At 38.1% G+C, this 19,840-nt stretch overlaps 1 protein-coding gene across 3 annotated transcripts in view; it reads right to left on the bottom strand.

The window, feature by feature from the left end:
* The window catches only part of FAM110B (family with sequence similarity 110 member B), a 111,960-nt gene that overhangs the window by 71,920 nt on the left and 20,200 nt on the right, over window positions 1-19,840 (bottom strand). For 2 of the 3 annotated variants that reach the window (XM_057377200.1, XM_057377201.1), the window contains exon 2: window positions 9,728-9,849. The exons of the other annotated variant lie outside the window; for it this stretch is intronic. The gene's annotated coding sequence lies outside the window, so the exon portion shown is untranslated. The remainder of the gene's footprint in view (window positions 1-9,727; window positions 9,850-19,840) is intronic. 3 annotated transcript variants of the gene reach the window in all.

Consider the following 19,840-nt stretch of genomic DNA (forward strand, 5'->3'; position numbering starts at 1 on the left):
GATAAAGACAACTTAAATCACATTGAAATTACTGATTTTTGGCTGAGGTCATGTATCTTTGTCTTTCTTTACTTGWGCAGTTGACTCTAGAGTGCTTCTGATCAAATAGTGTTTACATGACATGAGAATGTACTTCACTCCTTTGTAAGCTTACAGCACCTAACCTAGAATAAATTAAAATTTGTGGAATCATGGCTGTGAGAGRCAGCAGCAATAAAAGAGACCCAGTGATATTATTTTTAAWTYTTYTTTTGTTAAACAATATTAAACAGATCTATATAAAAACACATTTCTTTCTGGAAAATACAGATCAACAAACTATTTTGAAGAYGTCAATACATACAAATCAGGGAAGACATCTAGCACAAGTATTTATATTTAAGTCTATTAAGAATTCTGTTAATAAGAAACTTCGTAATTGTTGGGAATAACAAGCTCTTCTCATTCCATTGTGCCACTGTAGAAGGACTTAGGYACAATGGCGGAAAAATAGAATCAGCCGCCAAAGAGTTCACAGAGAGCTTTTATTTTCTATTCTCTGTACTCTTTGGACTTCAAGAGATCACAGAGCTTAGTACCAGTTCCTCTGGAAAAAAATTAAATAGGGATTCTTTTCATTCAACACACCTTTTAAGAAACAGGACTAGATGGAAACCATTTTATTGCGGAGCARGTAATTCTGGATTACCCACTATGATAACCACCATGACATTAGCTGCCCTCATGGAAGGATGAAGACTATCTTGAAAAGCTACATTTGGTGCCATGATGCAGTTTCTGGTAAGCTGGGAGAAAACTCCAGAAGTGGCAATGACAGTGGTAAAATTCCAGGACTGAGGTCCTCCACTGGAAGTTCACTTACAGCTCACCACCTTGCAGATWAAGAGAGTGCTTCCTCCACGAAGGAGAGGTGCAGAAGTTCTTGATGCAGAAAACACAGAGCCACTCTCTTCTGAACAGTTTAATACCACATATCATTACTGGTCAGTGTAACCAGGGTTAAAAAAAAATCCACAATGGCACTTAACACCGAAGATTAGCAGTCAATTGATTAATGTGACCTACCAGCCCCATTTGGTACATCAAGTCCCTTATRCAACTGTATCGAGTAGACACAACTGGAGGGTTATCCCACCCAATGCCTTAATTCTGTAAACCTTTGCACTCAGACAGGGCCCCAAAAACCTTTCTGTTAAACAAAAATTAGATTCACTAGAGGAGTTAAATTTCTTTAAAATCGAGAGATCCAATGTAATTAGAACAAAGAAAACCACCTCTCTCCCATACTACTACMTGTTTTTGAAATATCCTTCTTCATAAATTTAAGCTAATCTTCCTTTTAAAATTTTACGAAGTCCAGAATTTGGTTGTCATTAGGCTCTTTCAGGGAAGTAATAACCTAGTATTTTAAGAGTGTACYTCTGGTAATTAATACAGCTGAAAATGTCATCGTCTCTGAACGTGTATCCATCAAAGAAACAGCAGGAACAACCAGCCTATTTACTTATTAGGGGCGGAGCACATTTGTAGATTTGTACATCTCCTAGGAGAATAAATATTACAATTGCCACAGCTAAAAGAAAAGCTTTTAAAAGAACAAAGCTTGCAACTCATACCAAGTCACTCCTGCATATCAACACTGACTAGTAGTTGGGGCCTTATCAAACTGGTGATTGTTGGTTTTGGTTTTTTTATGATCATTTAACAATAAAAAATAATCAGAAGAAAAGATAAAGGCAATCCATATACCTCTGTYCTACAAGTGATCTCCTCTTAAGAAATCAACTGCAGAATTTCTGRTTGACATGAGACAATGCAAAAGCCACAAAACTCCTTTAGGTATCTGTGTGGCTTCCAGCAGTGAATGGCCAGAGCCACGTGGGAGACAAAGAACAGGGACCACAAGAGTCGTGAAAATGAGTTCTTCATTGGACATTGTACTCCTGTGAATGCCCCTCTATTCTCCTGTGGACAGTCAAACAAAACATTGACTCTGATCCCTGGGCACTCATAAATGTCCTCCAAAATTCTCCTGCCCATCGGCAGTTCTATCACCACATTGGCTAGGAGAAAACTACTGTGAGGTGAGACTTGACTGCTTTTTTAGCTTGATGAATGCTCATCCTCCTTGTACTAGTTCAGAACTTCAACAGTATGTGATAGAAAGGGCTAAGTCAACAAGGGGATCCTCCTAGCAGTTTGGGACACCTTAAGTTTTGAAGGCCACATACAGTGCAGACAAAACAGTGCTGAAAAAGATAACYTGTTTCTCTTTCTGCAGCTGATGACCTTCATATGACTAATTTCTGAGCAAATGCACAGCACCTGAATAACAGAACTCCAGGAAAAATGTAATAAAGCCCAGATATATCTCAAGAAGCAGCAAGAAATGGTGATTTGCTGCTTACAAAAGTTTGTGTAACTTAAATAAAAGTCTAAGACTTAAGAAGGACAGAGTTCCCTGGGTATGACTTCATGGTAAAGACTTTTTTGTAGTCTTTGAGTGTAACTGTATACAGCTATACATAGGGATGTGATTTCATTTACTGACCTTCTCAGTATCACAGCAAGCTTAGTGTCCTCTTTTTCCCCCATCATCAACTTCAGATATGGTTCACCAGAATCTCTACAATATGGCTGGGTCTGAAATTCYCTGAGAAGTGCAAATTGGGCTGACACCAAACAAAAAAAATGAAGGAAGATCACTCTAGTGGTGAAAGAATGATTCTTCTTACAAGATCTTGTCCCCTCTCCTTTTTGCCTCTTGCAACTTTACATTTCTTCACATATTGGCCCACCTGCTCTCAGCGAGACCTCCAATTTTGGGTCATTCTTTAACTGTCAGAAAGACCCTGGGAGACTCTGTCATTTTATTGCTTCTCTCACAAGTGCTCTGCAGTCCTGCATCCCTCTTCTTTTCTGGACTTTGCAACACTAACCATACTCCAAAGACACAWCTCAGAGGGCCACATCTCCCTCCGCTGCTTTCCATCCACATTCAGTCCACACCAGGCCCTTTATCTCTACATTTGCTTCTCCACCACTGTGTTGCAATGTCTGGAGTAGCAGAAATGGAAGGAGCAGTAGCAGCATAAATTGCAAGTTCAATAATAAAAAAGTGCTAAAAAATGGCAATAATCAGCTGGAAACAAGGAAAGAATAAAGACCATAGTCTCAACCATGAGCAGCTGTTATGAAACCACTTGTGATGGTGTTCTTGAGCAAAAGGTATCCCCGGGAGGGAAAAACATACTACAAATTATGAACTTTCAGTAAGCTGGAGATGTGCAACCTTTTCATTCGAGAAACTCAGTTAAAAGAACAGCAGAACATTTGAATCAGTTGAAGAAAGAAAATCTCAGCAGGCACACAAAATGAGATCATGTCCTTTCCAGAGATGCACACTGAGTGAAAACCGCAACAGCAAGAAAACGTAGTTTGTTCACCCACATTTTCCCTCTGAACCACCGGGGACACAACTGTTCAAGATACAGATGGGAAGAAACAACTGTTCATTTAGAGGAAGGAGGTTTCTACAGCTCGTAGAAAACAGACACCAGGCCTATCACATGGAACACACAATGTAGCATGTATTACCTACRGCATGATCAGTAAGATGAGCACACACCAGTGAATTCATACATCACTACTCTTTTGCACAGGAGTTCAGCTGCATTTTTGTATCATGTAGCAGAGCTGCAGCACAGCACAAGAAAAGCTGGTGCCAGCAGAGGGAGGCAGTTGCTCTCCAGGACATGCATCTTCACATTTCCCGATGCACAGTAGGAAGCCAACAAGTTTGTTTTTGTGGAAGTGAACTCACCCCTCAACCATTGTGTAAACGTGGCTTTAAATCAAGCTGTAATTAGGTTTTGCTGTATTTAACAAAACCCCACTTGTGCTCCTCTTTTCCAGCTCTAGACAGGAAAGAAATGTATTYGGGAAAGAAAAAAGGAAAAAAGTTTATGCCTCTTCCCAGAGCATGTTCTGGCATGCATGCAAAAGCAAGTACAAAACATAAAACAATAAGCTTACGGRACACTCAATCTTCACATTATGTAGGAACACAAGAATCTCTCAGCTCATCCACTGTTAAATGTCAGCTCATTATTATCAATATTCTGCTTCACCACATTAACCTTGTCAAAAGATACTAACAGTCCAGCCCTTGGAGTTTAGCTTCTCTTCGTTAATTTAATTTACTTGGCAAAACCAGAAGTGGAAACCCTCTGCTAAAGACTAAGTGCCATGTAGTCCTTCCAAGACAGACTTTTTTCCCCCCTCTTAATTTTTATAGTCATAGCATTCCCATTTTTAAACAAATACCTTTATCCTTCACATTGTTTGTATAGACTGGTAAATCCAAAATAAAACTGTGTGTGCTCTTTTTTCAAATCTCCTTTACCATAATACGAGTTGCAAAAGGTGGTTTTATTTTGTATGAGTTCTTTAGAGGCTAAAYTGCATAATTCTATTGCACTTTACACTGCCATATGAGGAACTACATAGCAAATGAAGTTGAGTACACTCAGAATAATAAACAGCTTCAACTGTATTTTGATTACAGGCTTACAAAGAACTTTATGGCGGAGGCAACAGCCATGGACACAATGGTAAACTGGTGCAAGGAAGTCAAGAGGACATGCCCAAGGGCACACAGCAAGTCAGCTGCTGTTTTAAGAACAAAAAGTTTCAGCTCTTAATCTAGATCTTCCCAGTGAGTCAAAACCTACWGATAACTATGTGGTCTTATAAAAGTTTCAGGTCTTTTAGAAGGAAGGAAAAGAGACAACTGCTAATTACTTACTTGCAGACACATAACCACTATTTAGGATTAAATTATTTGCAAAGCTATTAATTTTTAGGAGAGTCTGAAAAGTGTGCCTTTTCTAAACCAACTTATATCAAGAATACATACTCTCATAGCCTAATTCTCTACAAATCTTCTATTATGCTACAAGTTTTTTAGAAACCTAAGGCTGACTTAGATGACTCAAAAGATAATATCATTCTAAAGTCAGTTTGCAGTTTAATCTCTACAAGTAAAAGATCAAGGGAAAAACAAATACTGGAAGTAGATTGTTCTCCTACACCAGTAGGAGAATTCTTAAATCTGGTTGTTGTTGGTTTGGGTTTTTTAATAGCCAATACTAGCTCTTTGAGAAGCAGGATAATGAAGTTYGGTTCAGCACCAATCCAAAATGACAATTGAAAAATTCTCATTATGTGCAAAGAGTTTCTGGTTTTGAAATTTAAATCATCTGAACAAAAGCTCACAGTCATTCAGTATCCTAATACTTACTCTATCTCTACTGATACATAAATAAAATAATCTAAACATCCTGAATAAAAGAAACCTAAATTTGGCATTTTCAAAGACTGTAGGTACATATATTTTCTCATACCATTTTTGATAGAAAACAAGAGCTGGTTTATTWTTCTGAAAGTCTGGAAATTGGCACAGTATAACATCATCCACAACTRTGTAAAACATTTTGAATATTAATGTCTAACCAAGCAAGCAAATCTGGAAAAAAGGAAAGAAATCCCACAAGGCAGGTAGTGAATGGTATGGTGCCATAACTAGGAAAGGCAAGTTTCTAYACTACTTCTGAAAGCAGAAGCATACAATAGGATTAACCTTATCTTATTTAAGTTTCTTAACAGCAAGACTGCATCCTCCTGGCAGCATGCTGTTTCCAGCAGGATTCAAATTCCAAGGAAGAGCAATTTTAAAAGTAGCAATAGCTATGTCTGGCAGAGCTGGAACCATGAGGACAACAGGAACATTCAAACCAGTTTATTCAGGTTTGACTCAAGAGGAAAAACTACATTTCAGGCTAGACAAAAATAAGACCCAACATACCTAAAGAAGCTTCCAGACTACCATTTTTAGGTCATGCCCTGTACTTTTTTTCCTGCTTTTCAATTTCTGTGTAGGAAGGTCAGATCATAAAGTGGATTCCATTGTGGCATTTCAAATCAGATTATTCTCTACACAATAATTAGTGCCTTTCTTCTCATCACTTGCATACTGTTTTGCTAGTCTGAGAATGTTAGTTGTGTTTAYTTCTGAGAAGCTTTTTTTAATCCCTTCAAAGTACCAGCATCCTAGGCACAGCTATCTCATGCTCCATGAACTTTAGTGCAAATGCTGCAAGCATTTCTTTTCTTCTCAACAACTTCATTACAGTGTTTACACAGGAATACAGTGCCTGCACTGTAGCCATGCAAAGCAAATATTCTGTAGTAAATGTAAGCTTTATTTAAAGTGTAGCTTTGTAAGTCTTTATGGCATACTCTAGCCTGGACTGCCGGTGCTAGTGCAGGGAAAATGGCGAAAGAAAAACTAAATCTTTAAAAAGACAGGTCTTTGACACAAACATGTCCTCTTTGCTAACCCGTGACATACTGAGCTATCCCTGCAAAGAGGACCTCAATTCCTCTACGATATTTTCTGAAACGATTGATTTACCATGAGATTGTTAACTATATGAGAGAAAAAAGGTTGGAGGATGAAAAAACCTGATCCAAGTTACATGAAAAACAGAAATAGAACTTTTCTTCTTMCAAAGAAGACAAAATGTCCTTCTGGCAAGCTAGCAGGCAAGTATCAAGTTGTGATTTCCTTCTGGTAGAACTAAGTATGACCAGGACACAGACCACCTGTGACAGRCTTCTCAAAGAAATACAACATTTGGGGAGAAAAGAAGTATCAGGGATCCTTTTCTAAGGGCCATTCTAGAAAAGACTTTCTGACAGAAGTGAAGCACTTAAGCAAGAAAGAAATCTCATTAAGGAAAAAAAATAGTTGGTGTACTATGAAAATCTGCACTGTTGGCCTTACTTACAAAAAACCCCATGGTTCTATTCTAAAAACCTTTTTTGCACTCATGCAAAGAACATTGTTGCAATTTACCTCTTCTAGCAGGAGAGAAATCAAAGAACATTTAATATTCAGAGCTTATTCTGTAAAAAGTKGAAAATGCTTGTGCTAGCCCTTAATGCTCAACTGAATGAGGCCTGCTTTTTGCTGTAGCCCTTTCTTTTGTTTGTTTTTAAGGGGGGAAAAAAAGACTCCACTGAAAGGCACACACGGCCATGTACATAGATCTGCTTTTGCTGATACCACTACCACAGACCTAAGTACTTTAWTTCAGGAAATGTAGAAAATCACTGGATGATTTTATGAAAAAAAATGGTAAGCCCACTGAACTTGCTATTTTGAAATCCRATCTAGTATTAATGGCAACAAAGCAAAGAATAAAATCCAACACCACAACATCTCAGAGATCCAGTGATGGCTGAATAAATCAAAATCAGTGGTTTTGGTTTGCGGTGCAGAAGTTTACATTTGAATGCAGCTGGATCACAGTCAACTAGCCAGCTCCCACAGCAGCCCCTCCAAGCTGTATTGATTTCTAGGGAAGAAAAGGCACTGTAAATCTGCCTGAGCAGCATTGCGTCATACTTTTGGTTGGCTTGAAAAATGTAAATTAAATGTTTTCCATTAGCATGGTAAAGAAGCTATACAATTTTGTTTTTATTTCAAATAGAGTCTCAAGTTACAGAACACTTTAGCTAACTCTGYGGCATGGACTATATGCTCTGTGCTTGTGAAGCCAGCAATTCATGCTTATGTGAAACCAGATGTGTGCACTGCACAGTTCCCAGAGCTGGAAAGGTTTTTTTTAAAATGTGTTGCTGTTGATTAAAAAAGACTCTGCTTTTCAGTTGAATCATGGAATATACTGAAGCAGAAACAACACGTTCTTGCAGGGAAGGGGGAAGGCAAAGGGTAGGAAGCAGAAGAAAACTTTAAGGGCATAAAAACCACACACAGAACAGCAYAGGAGCAATGCTGTAGTACAACAAAGAGCAGCACAGTTCTGAGAAGCAATAAGGATAACATGATTTGAGGTAACAAGAACTCCTTGATCAATTATTCATATAATTTACAGCAACAGTTACAGCTGCATCAATGGAAAAAAAAAAGAATCTAGGGCAAACATAAAATCTTCACAGCTATGAAGTGTCCTTGATTTTCACCAGAACATTTGGCTGTCTCGTATCATGTGTTTCTAGTTAGCAACAAACCCCTCCAACAAAGGGAAACAAGAGACAGAGAGGCACAGAACAAACTGCCTYGCTGGAAGCAGTGACAGTGTTTGAGGCTGCATTTCACTTGTGGATGCTGTGCATCACCAAAACCTAACAGTACACAAACACCGCTGTGTTTGAAACATAACCACCCTATCCCACCTAGATACATCCATGCACCCCATGCAGAATTATGAGGATACCTTCTGTGAAGTCTTTACTCTCTCAATGCATAAAACTGCACTTCTAAAACAAATAAATGTTTAAATAACTTTCAGAAGAAAGCTCTGTCTTTGTAGTGCATGGTTATCTCAACTTGTATTGTTTCATGCACTTCCAAGGCAAATGTAACAAAGGGAAACATTATGGAGATAAGTATTTCTTATAATCATCAGCAACAGCTTTTCTGCTCTGTAAGGGTTAGCCTACAGTGTCCTCAGCTGTTCAAGATGACCTTGCTAGTGGATTGGAGAAACATGGGTGCAGCTGAAATCAAAGAAACGTGAAGCAAAGAGAGAGGGCATGGTGCAGCAAAGGGATGTGGGGGCTGAACTGTGCTAATGGTCTGACTCCCAGATGTGGACACAGATCATGGGGAAAGCTTATGAGTTGAAGCGCTGACTGTGCTAATGGGAAAACTTAACACCAATTTCTGATTTTACTCCACAGATGGTAGGACAATGAATTTAGGTCTCATTCCGAGCCCTAATTTCAGTTTAAATTATTAAGACAATAAAGAATTAACTAAAAAAACCTGCAGTTCTTCTCAGATAAATCAAGAAATGATCATTTACGAAGTTATCCAACAACAAACTTAACATCTTGCAACAGGTAGTTTTTAAAAATGAGAGGTTTGCTGACCTTTAGAAGTACCTACGTTCAATCCTAAATAAATCTATAGGAAACATTTCCACTACTATTCACTTTTCTCAGCCAACTCTCTACAGTAAGTTTGATTAATCTTATCAGTATGAAAGAAAGATTCTGCATACATCATCACTACATTCAAAATCCTGGCAAACAAAACCATAGCATAGTCAAATCTCCCTAAGTGTGTGGGACTGTAACATTGGTAAGTCCAACAACGTTCTTGGGGTCACGTGTCTTTTTCTCCCCTCRGCATTTATCCTGTACAAGCAAAAATGGGCTCTGGATGACCCAGTCTAAGAAATTACTACAGTGTCGATAAAAGTAAAATCATCATATACAAACCTCAATCTTCTCTTATTGCTGAAGATACCAGAGAGTGTTTCCATATTTTTGTGGCCACTCAAAGCGAGCTCTGAATGCGGCAATTAAAGTGGGATATGTTTCTAAAAACAGAGCATGCCGTGGAGCCCAGAAACAGCCTGTTCCCTTGTCAACAAAATACTGCAGACATATCTTTCTACTAATGATATAAGGAATTACTTCTGGCTCTAACCTACAATGCATATTATGTTGTTTTCCTCTCCCCTCCCCCAGCATTTGCTCCTAAAACATTTTTATCAGGTAGCAAGGAGCAATACACACTAAAGAGGAAAAAACTCAGAGATGCACTTGTGTGTTTATTTTGCAAGAAAAAAAAGTTCTTATTTTGAAAATTGTATTAGACATTGCAATTTGCTTGAAAAATGAACCGCTTTACCTTGTAGTAAGCCTTCTAACTCCTGCTAAGGCTGTCTGGCCTGTGAGGAGATCTTCACCTTTAGCAGAGGTCTCCAGATGAAGGCAGATCTCTTCACCCTGGAACTCCCAGTGCAGCAATGCCTGGAAACAGAGCAACAGGGAAGGCATTTAGCTTTGTCGTCAAAACCACAGTTTTAGAATGGATAGCAGGTGTCCTTAAAGGCTGAATCTTGGTTTAAACAACATMAACTGTGGAAATTAGAACCCTACATCTTCTTTTAGAAACTATAAGGCTGCAAAGAGGGATTCTGCAATACTGGACCAGCATCCAGTTAGCTGTAGATGGTCCCTAGCCTTTATATTGCTAGTCCCTCCAAGCTCTGAAATTTAACAAGTGATCTACAGGTATCTATTCTGAATTTCTCTCGTGTTATTCGTGTTATTTCTCTCGTGTTATTCCACCACATCAAAACTGCTCAGAGACATGCACTGGAAATACTTCAGGGCAAAGAGCACAAGTGTGGCACATCATCTTCTCAGGGGAGTCACACAGGGATGTGCCCCTGCCAGCAAGAAACAGCCTGCAAACCACCCAAACTCCCTGCACAGGACCTCCACCCAGTTGACAAAGCAGTCCTTGTTCACTCCAGAACACTGTCTTATGCTCAGAAAAACTAAAAATAAAAATCCTTAAATTCCACCATCAGAAGGGAAGGATAACAAGACTGCCTACATGAAACAAATGTTTCACCACTGCTTTTTACATGCAAAACAACCACACAGAATTTAGTAGTTTACAAGAGGTGACCTAAATTTCTATTTAAGTTTATGTTCTTTTTCTCAAAATGCCACCTGAGGTAAGATCAGCTTTAAACATACAGAAAAGTACCTAGGTAYATGTGATTTCTGTGGGTTGGTTTTATTTGACAGTATGTGGTCAAGCACCCTTACTGGCACAAGCAGATGGCACAGCAGCTTCTTTTAAGCCAACAATTCTGAACRGTTTCAAATTACTTTAATTTTCTAATCAGCTATTCACTCTAGAAACAGGACTGCAGTCAGGTTACAGACCATGYAATGAAAAGCCTTGTTCCTTTAACAAAAGTTCTCAAAAATATGTGCAGAAACAGCTTAAGCACAAATTCTAGAAAACCAYTTCTAGAATGGTTTAACATACTGTTAACAGCCAAAGAGGCAGCAATATTKATCAGACACCAATTACTTTGGGCTTCCTCACTCACAGTCTTTGGAGAGCCTGCCTGAGTTTGGGTCTTGACATCAGTACACTGAAGAGTTTGTGTTGGGTGGGTGGACRAAGTCTCAGCTTGGGAGACCGACTGCCTTTGAAACAGTGGTACAACAGAAACAAGCAACAAGGGAGGGATTTCAGACAGATGGGCATCTGCATGTAAATGCTTATAAATTAGAAAAAAAAAAAACAAGAGAAAGATGAAGGCATAAGCACATTCAGAGCGACACAGCATTACAGCAAGTCAGCTATTCTGAGTCTGCTGTACTATTGTCAATCTGGTATTTGGGAAACGAAAAGCAAAATACATGGTAAGAAAAAATGAAAAAGGATGTTTTTCAACCTTGCCTTGTTTAGTACAACAAAGCACAACAACAGATTACCAGCCAGAAGCACACTCTTGTTTTATTACAAGTTATTCTGATATCTAAATTACTGTATTTTAAGTAGCAATTCTGAATGATGTTCATTTCAGCCTAAAAACCAAAGCAATTTGCAGGCAAAAGGATGGGGGCAAYTCCTCATTTAAGATCCCTCTAAGCTGATATTTGCCAAGTCAAAAGGAAAGAAGTGAACATGGTCATTAGATGCAGYTAGTAAATCTGTTCCAGCCATGTTCCTTGGCAAACAGCCTGAGCAAGTTTAATTCCAACACTTTTATTTCCAAGCTGAGTGACAATTTTAACAGCTATCAACAGGTCAGGATGGAAGACATTCCCAAAATCCCCAGAAGACTGCTAGATGTACTGCTTAAAAAGAAAAGCTAGTGACAAAATACTGTGGGGAAAAAAACTTGTGACTTTTTGTGCAGGTAAATGTTCACAAATTCCTTCCCTTCTGCCTGTAGAAAACAGAGSCCCTTTCTTTTTGCTTCTCCACTAAATTGCTGTTTCAGAATCTGCAAAATAACATGGTCCCAAATTTATATCTGGTGGTAGTAATGTTACCAGGATCATATGGGACATAAATATCACTGCACTGAATATATTGTTTAAAGATGAAAGTATAATATTGAGTGTGYGTGCACACATCTGCACAAATATATATATTAAATAGCTGCACAGTCATCAGTCAGCTTCTCTAAAGTGTTCATAACTGCACTTTAAAAATATTTTTATGAACCTGTTTTGTATTTATGSACTACATCCTGAGTTTCAGCCTTTATCCAACAAGCTGGAGTCTTTTATRACACATGTAGTTTCCTGCTTCGCTGTCCAGAATCAACAAGTCTTTCGGCTGTTTTTTTTTTTTCTGAAAAGACATTTCATCCTCAATTGCTATGTTCTTCCTCTCTTTCATTCTCTTGCTAAGTATAAAATCAAAGTTTTAATACTTACAAAAATACACATCTCATGGAAGAGATGCCAAATGTAATTTAGAAGGATTMATGAATGAATGAATGGCCTTCTTATTCCAATAATCCCAAAGGCATCAATTTAAACCTTCCAACCTCACTGAAGTCTACCATGAGGTTTCCACAATCCAAACTAAAGTCTTYAAAAAGGTAAGATTTCTTTACAAAGAAATAAGCTGATATGGAAGCTCAGCAGCACACGATTAACCATTTGATAACTTGATGCTTTGATAAAGCGTTACCTTAATCTCTGTCACTGAGGAGAAACCTAAGTCAGGAAACTGAAACTAGGCAGCTGGAAGAATCTAGCTTCTCAAATAAGTAAGATATACTTTCTGTGTCCAAAAAAAAAAAAAAAATGAATTCTCTCTGCAGCCAAACCTCTGTGAGAATAAAGTTATTTAACAAAGCAGAAAAGGTAGAGAAGATGACAGCTATACATATAACTAGAAACAAGGGAATATTCACAAATGTATATATTATGAAAAACTATTCAACCTTTTCAATGCAGACCTTACATTTTCACAGGCAGCAGGCACACATTCACTGCTCTCACATCTCCATAATTTTCCGGAAAAAAACTCCCATCAAGCATAAATTAAAAGGTATAGGTAATTTAGAGAACACAGTTTTCAGAAACATTAGTGGAGTTTTGTTAGAAAGGGGCCATATCCACTAAYTCTGGCAGTTTCTACTGCTGCAGACAGACTTGTTTTCATTACATCAACAAAAAAAACTAAGCTGCAATCTGTTCCCATACTCAGCATTAAGCCCCTGAAAAGATGGAGGAATCAAATTAAAGATACACAGAAAAATYGTAAGTCAGGCACTTCTCACAATTAGTATTAACAGGTTCATGCTTCACACACCATTACTTTAATTATTTCTCTGTATTACTTTTGCTGGCTAGTAAGAAGTATCTTCAGTACTGGAGGTTTTACTTCTGAGATKGAATAATCATGTTTTCTGACTTGATATAGTTGTTAAAAGTATTCATCCCAACTCAGATCAAGACTAATAAACTTTACTGCAAAGTAAGTGCAGATACCTGTAAGAGACTAAGAAGACCTGTGAGATACTAAGAGAAGCCTTACTCCACACTAAATTTGATTAAAATACTGCTAATTTTCCCAAGCAAGAGTTACATGAACTGGGCAACTGGAAAGTAGCAACATCTTTAAAAGTTTCAAGGTTTCACTACCACTCTTCTTGCAGCTGTGACTATCTCACCAGGTGACATTGGATCAGCACAGCTATCCAGCCACTATATATTGTCAGGGAAAGTTACAGTACATTTACAGAAGCACAAAGTGCACTAATCTCCTAAACATTAATTATTATTGCTAATTATGTTCATTTACTGAAATATTAATTATACTGAAACAAAGTTTCAATTAGAAGAAATTCACCAAGCCCAACACACTATTTTTGTTTGCTGGTGTTTACACATGAGAAACATACCTACAAGAAGAGACTAAAAGCAGATCTTCATTTTACCTTCATTAGTTTTCTGTCCACATTCTCAGCTACTCTCTTTTCTAGTCTCCAGTACCAAGGGCTTCATTTACAGTTTGTATCAGTTCTTAAAATACAACAGGAACAAGAAAAAGGAACACAGAAAAACAGGCTTTCTGGCCAGCACATTACCTGGTTCTGCAGGACAGGTTTTGTTTTTCTAAAGTTAAAAATAAATGAAAATATCTATAGACATCATGACAGAGTAATTAGAGTGCTTAAGCATCAGTAAGCAGCCTGGTAAAATAGGACTCCAAAGATGAGCAAAAAGAGATGACATGTTTTTTTGAGGAAGGAATTGCTGTGGAAGAGAATGAAGGGCAGGGAAATTATAGTACTTGAACAAAGCARCAGCATGGAGGGACCTGATGGGTTTCCACGTTGTCACTCTCTTTGTGCACCTGAGAAGCAACAGTCAGATGCCAAACAAATTAATGACAACAAAAAAGCAATCAGAATTAGGTCTGCTAAGATGGGTGGCTATAAAGAAGATAAACACAATTCTTATAGAAAGCCATTCCTTCAAGAAACTCCACAGAAAAGCAGCAGATGATGGAGAGTACTCCCCAGCTGAAAGCACAAACWCAATTCAAGGGGTACCAACTGAAAACTGCAACTGGGAATTTATGAACTGAGTTTATATGCTAATGTACCACCTCCTACCCTCTTCAGTCTGTGAATATACACCTCTTGCCAAGGGGCTTGAAAGAAAAAAGACAGTAAACTTGTGAAAGTTCCTTGATTTGGTGACAACAGCCAACTAGGAATTCAAAGAAAGGCTGCAAAATGAGGCAAATGAGGGACATGACGAAAAACRAGGAAAGGAAAACAAGGCACTTGATGAAAAGCAAGTATGATTCAAAAGTGGGGTGRTGTGAGAAGCAGAAAAGGCCTTRACACTGTGCAAGTGCTGCTCAGGAAYAAGAAAAACATCTCTGCATTATCAACAATGATTTCAGCACAAATCCAAACCATGTCTCCAGACCAGCTACTATGAATTTACTCTATCCCAGCCAAAACCAGCACGAAGTGACACCAGAAGATAGCCTTAAGAAGGAGTGTGGTACCATGATTAATTTTAAGTAAATAAGAATAGGAAACTTATTCAGAACAATCAAGTTTTTTTAAGTTTTCCCTGTGAAAGGGAATAGAAAAATTCCAAAGAGCTTTATTACTGCATACAGAGAACCATATAGTAGGCAATAGAAGTTGAAGTTAAGGCAAAATAAGAGACCTTTTGTAAGAATTTCTGGTGAGTTTGAAAGAAAAAGTCAATTAAGCTCTTAAAGAGAACATCATTAAAGTAGTTAATTTTCTAATTTTCAAGAAAACTTGTACTCTCTGAGCCCTTACTGATGATCTAGGGAAGATGTCATTATATGCTGTCCCAAAGTTACTTCCCAAATAGAATAACTTCTGAATAACAGCCTGTAAGTAACAGAAGTAAACCAAATTCTGAATGGTCCTCCTTTTGAGTTTGCCATTTAGCTTTATTCATTTCTCGTARTCTCCATGAAAGGACAACCGCTTTGTTGTTCATAAGATGGAAGCTAAGTAATTGCTTTGACTTTAGAACAGACATTAGAGAAGCAACCATATGCTGTCACCATCTTTGCCTGTTATTTGGGAAAAATTTTAAGACATTGATGCAAATATACAGGAGAACAATTAATTATATGCAACTCAAAGGGGAATCATGTATGTTACACTAGCTGCCTGCACTGTCACAAAAAGACTTTCCAAAACTCAGCTGCACTTAATGGGCAGAACTGGAACTCTAYTAAGCATAAGAAAAGCATGGAAATACAAGCAAAACTATGCATGAGACAGACTTTACATCTAACATGGGTGACACATTTCTCTGGCTTTTAAGAGTGACACCATTAGCATCTTAAGAACTATACTCAAATACAGAGACACTTTCAAAAGTCTTTGCAACATCAAAGTTACACAAATGTTCCTTAATGACTTCRACAGATTTGGACTCATGATCGTTTTCTGTTGCAAATCAAGACACAGTAGAATAACTAGGATTTTTACACAAATTATAAAACCAATTTGCTGCAGCCTCTAATTTCTCCATCATCTTGGCAGATCTGCATAAAATAAGCTGTGCAAGAGACATGARAGTCCTAACCCTTCCGCCCTTGTAGTGAACCCCCAACATGAGATGTGTTACTTCTCCATTGGGTGTGACCAAGGGACAACGACCTATATCCAAAGCAATAAAAGTGACGCCCAAGTCTATTAAACAATCAGATCAAATCAGCTCACAGATTTTCAGGACACAGCTAGATATTGAAACAAAACCTGCCTAAGCAATTCTGCCAGGAAATGATGCCAGGGAACAACAACAGTGGTTCTCCAAAGTACCTGAATGACTAGAGGCAGTATGACACTCTCATCAGATCTACAGAAATCAGRAAGTAAGAAAGTGCCAAATGGTTACAGAACACCAAGCCATGCACACATTTTGGAGGAATTTTAGGTCACCTTTGTTTGCTCATGGGCCAACACAAAAAGAACTGAATTTACAATATAAGCTTGAGAACTAGAACAAGCACAAATTATTAATAATAAGATCGTTGACAGTGCAGAGGATAAACACACCATGACCCCCATTCCCCCCCCCGCAAATTCCATTAATAAAAACCCCAAACAAAACAAAAGACCTAGTTAGGCACTTCATAAGAAGTATGAGACAACTAGCAGGAGGAATCAGCTGAGGTAAACAGTCTTTGATTTATCAATTCATTACACATGACTGAAACACAGATGGACATTACAGCCTGTAAAGATGAATCTTCCTCTGGCCTGAAAGACTCTCCAGCCCACATTTCTTCATTCAATTTTCCAAGTAAAGACATTTCATCAGCAAATTATTAAAACCCCAAAGTAGCAAGAATTCATTTTAATCTCTATTCTATMCCTACTTGAGGACAGCCAGTTGCTTATCCTGCTTCATACTCAGACAGTCAGCTCTCTCTTCACAAATCAGTATTACCAGGAAGAATAACTTGGTTCCTGATTATCCAACTGTAATTGTAATTGTTTCTCTTTAGATGTTTTACAGCTGGAGGAGGAAAAGATACAAACAGGTGACCTCAGTTTTGACTTTAAATCAGTCAACAAATGAAATGTTAGTAATAAGAGACATGAAACAGACACATTACCCATGATAGGAAACACTAAATCTACAGCTGGGCTTCAAAACAAAACCCTACAGTCCACTTTGCTGGGAATAAGAAGATATACAAAGCTTTGACTTGGGGTCAGGCCATAAAGTCAAATATACAAAGAGAATATAAATCAGACATTATTTCCAAAACTTACTTTCCAAAGGACAAGACAGTGAGTACTGAAGTATTTATGAAAACATATCAACACTGAAAAGAAGGCAAGTACAAGGGCATACAGATGTCAGCTACACAGATGTGCTGCCTGCTTTAGCAGTCAGCCCTAATCTCTKTCTCCCCAGCCAAGCTTGGGGACCTAGGTCTCACATCCAGGTTTCAAAGCAGGAGAGCTTCCCAGGACAGTATATAACCRGGGAGTACCCCAGAATCCACACTACTGACCATGCTGAGGATTCGGGAAGGCTCAAATCAAGACACCTCAGAGTACACACACACTAAAAACTTTTCCTAAAAATCACATGAAACCATGACTGTTGTTTATTAAATAAACCTAATACTGGACTATAAAAAACTACAAAGATGCTAATGCTTCCCTTTGTGACCTGTTTCAATACTTCACTGTCATAATTGACAGGAACGGTAAAATTGTATCACTCTTGCAAAGAAAAGGAGTGCTAGTATAGGATATAGATAACTGAACTTGAATGAGGCTGTGAAAAGAGTCCTTGCATCATGCCCAGCACACCATGGAAAAGGGAAGTCCTCTCACAAGAAGTGGAGTCCATCTCCAGGCCATGGGCTCAGTGGTTAGGACAATTCAGCAGATGGTTATGAAACCAGGAATTAAACATGTCAGCTCTAAAAARGCCTACCTTCATCAGAGGCATTTAATAACATTTTTGTGCTGCACACCACAATTTTGAGAAACAGAGGATAGTGATACAACTCCAGCTTACAGACAGGYCATTTGAGGCAATTCTGTACAGAAGTAAGAAATACACAGGATGCTACAATTGATTACTCTTCTTTGTTTTTAGCTAGTTACAAAGAAAGTGTTTATTGTTAATGCAAATTATTTCTACCCTCAATTTCAGTGCAATGGTACAGCACTTCCATACCCCAGAGAAAGCAAATCCAGGACCCTGTTCATCTCYAAGTAGCAGGAAGCTGGCAAGCAAGCAAGGGGCAAGCAGCCAAACCAACCACTACTGCTAAGAGCACTATAAATCAGCAGGTTGAATCAGAAGGCTTTACACTTCCTTTCTGAGGACTTGGCCACTTACTGCTTCTTTTAGGAACATTTATCAACCTTGCATCAGGTCACTACGGTAAGGCATGAAAGGGGCAACAGCTGCAGAGWGCCTCCAAGGGTTCAAATTTGATTTAGCCATCAAATGCCAAAACAGGAGTAACAGCTAAAAAATTCCTTATACTCATTCTCATACTCTTCTGACATAAATATAACTCAGCATAGTGCAACATAGAACCTCAGCACTTTTCTTACACTTTATAGATTAAAATATCAAGCAGCCACATCATGTCACTAGASGCAGGACAAAAAGCCACAGACAGCCATGTGAATAGCGTTCCTCTGATAACTCTTATCCTCATTTAACAGCACTGAGTCCAGGGAAGAAGGAAAGAGCAGAGAATATTTTAAAAACACTTTACAAAATGRAAAGAGAACTCACAAGTTACTTCAAAGCACCAGTGATAAAAGAAAAGATGCATGGGATCTTGCAGCTAGTCAGTCACACCTCATCAGTCCATGAAGCAAGGACTCTCTTCTACCCTAAGCCAAAGGGCAACAGAGAGTGAGAGACACTCAGGGCAAATGAGTGTCCTATCCCATCACTCATACTGAAGCTACCCAGCAATTCCTTTTAAACAATGAGATGGACTGCTAACACTCACTGTTTAAACTTTGGAATTTCAAAGGAACCCATAGCTAAGGAAATTATGCTGGTCATTTGGGTTACAAAAAAAATCCCCAAAAACCACAAATAACATTTTTCTATATCAAAATAGGTATTTTTCATTGGATGCACTCCCATATCTCTTAATATGCACATACTGATGATTCCACCAGTTTAATAAAATGTTGATATGGTATTCTTCCTTATGAAAGTTGACAAAATGAGGTTCCTGCAGAAAATTCTGTGCAAGTCATTTACAAAGACAGGTACCAAACATATACTAAATCCCAAACATTGAATTTGAACATTGTGAAGGTCAGCATGAGGCATCTAAGGAGACACTTATGCATCATACAAAAGTAAGCATCAAAAGCACTATAGATCAAACGAATAAACTTTAAGTCCAACATCTAAAGGGATATCTATCTTAATTTTTATTGCAGTACTATACTTTCTAGTCCTACATTTGCAGAGTGCACAAACAATGCATTTATATGTCCAGTTATTATCACAGAATCATAGAAGAGTTTGCATTGGAAGGGACCTTCGAAGGCCATTTAGTTCAACTCTTCTGCAATGAGCAAGGACATTTTTAAAACTAAATCAGATTGCCCAGAGCTCCATTCAACCTGACCTTGAATGCTTCCAGAGATGTGGCATCTACCACTGCTCAATGATAATAAAAAGAGGATACATTTTCAGAAGCATGCTTTCTCAGACCCTGCTGAGAAAGTGTTTCATATGATGCAATTCAAGCAGAATATGTTTCCATTTGCTTGACACAAACCAGATAATTATTTTATTATACTTTCAAGAAAAAGTAGTAAACCGAAACTCACCATTTGATCACTAACTAAAAAAGTTACAATAAAGTACGTAGGATGTGAACAGAATTTGACAGGTATTCCTAAAATACATTTGACATTATTCTTTCATGTGTTTTTTTGTTTTTAATGATCTT

Source organism: Malurus melanocephalus, unplaced genomic scaffold, assembly GCF_030028575.1.
Source record: "Malurus melanocephalus ecotype Western Australia unplaced genomic scaffold, MMel_1.1 scaffold_306, whole genome shotgun sequence".
Lineage (NCBI taxonomy): Eukaryota > Metazoa > Chordata > Aves > Passeriformes > Maluridae > Malurus > Malurus melanocephalus.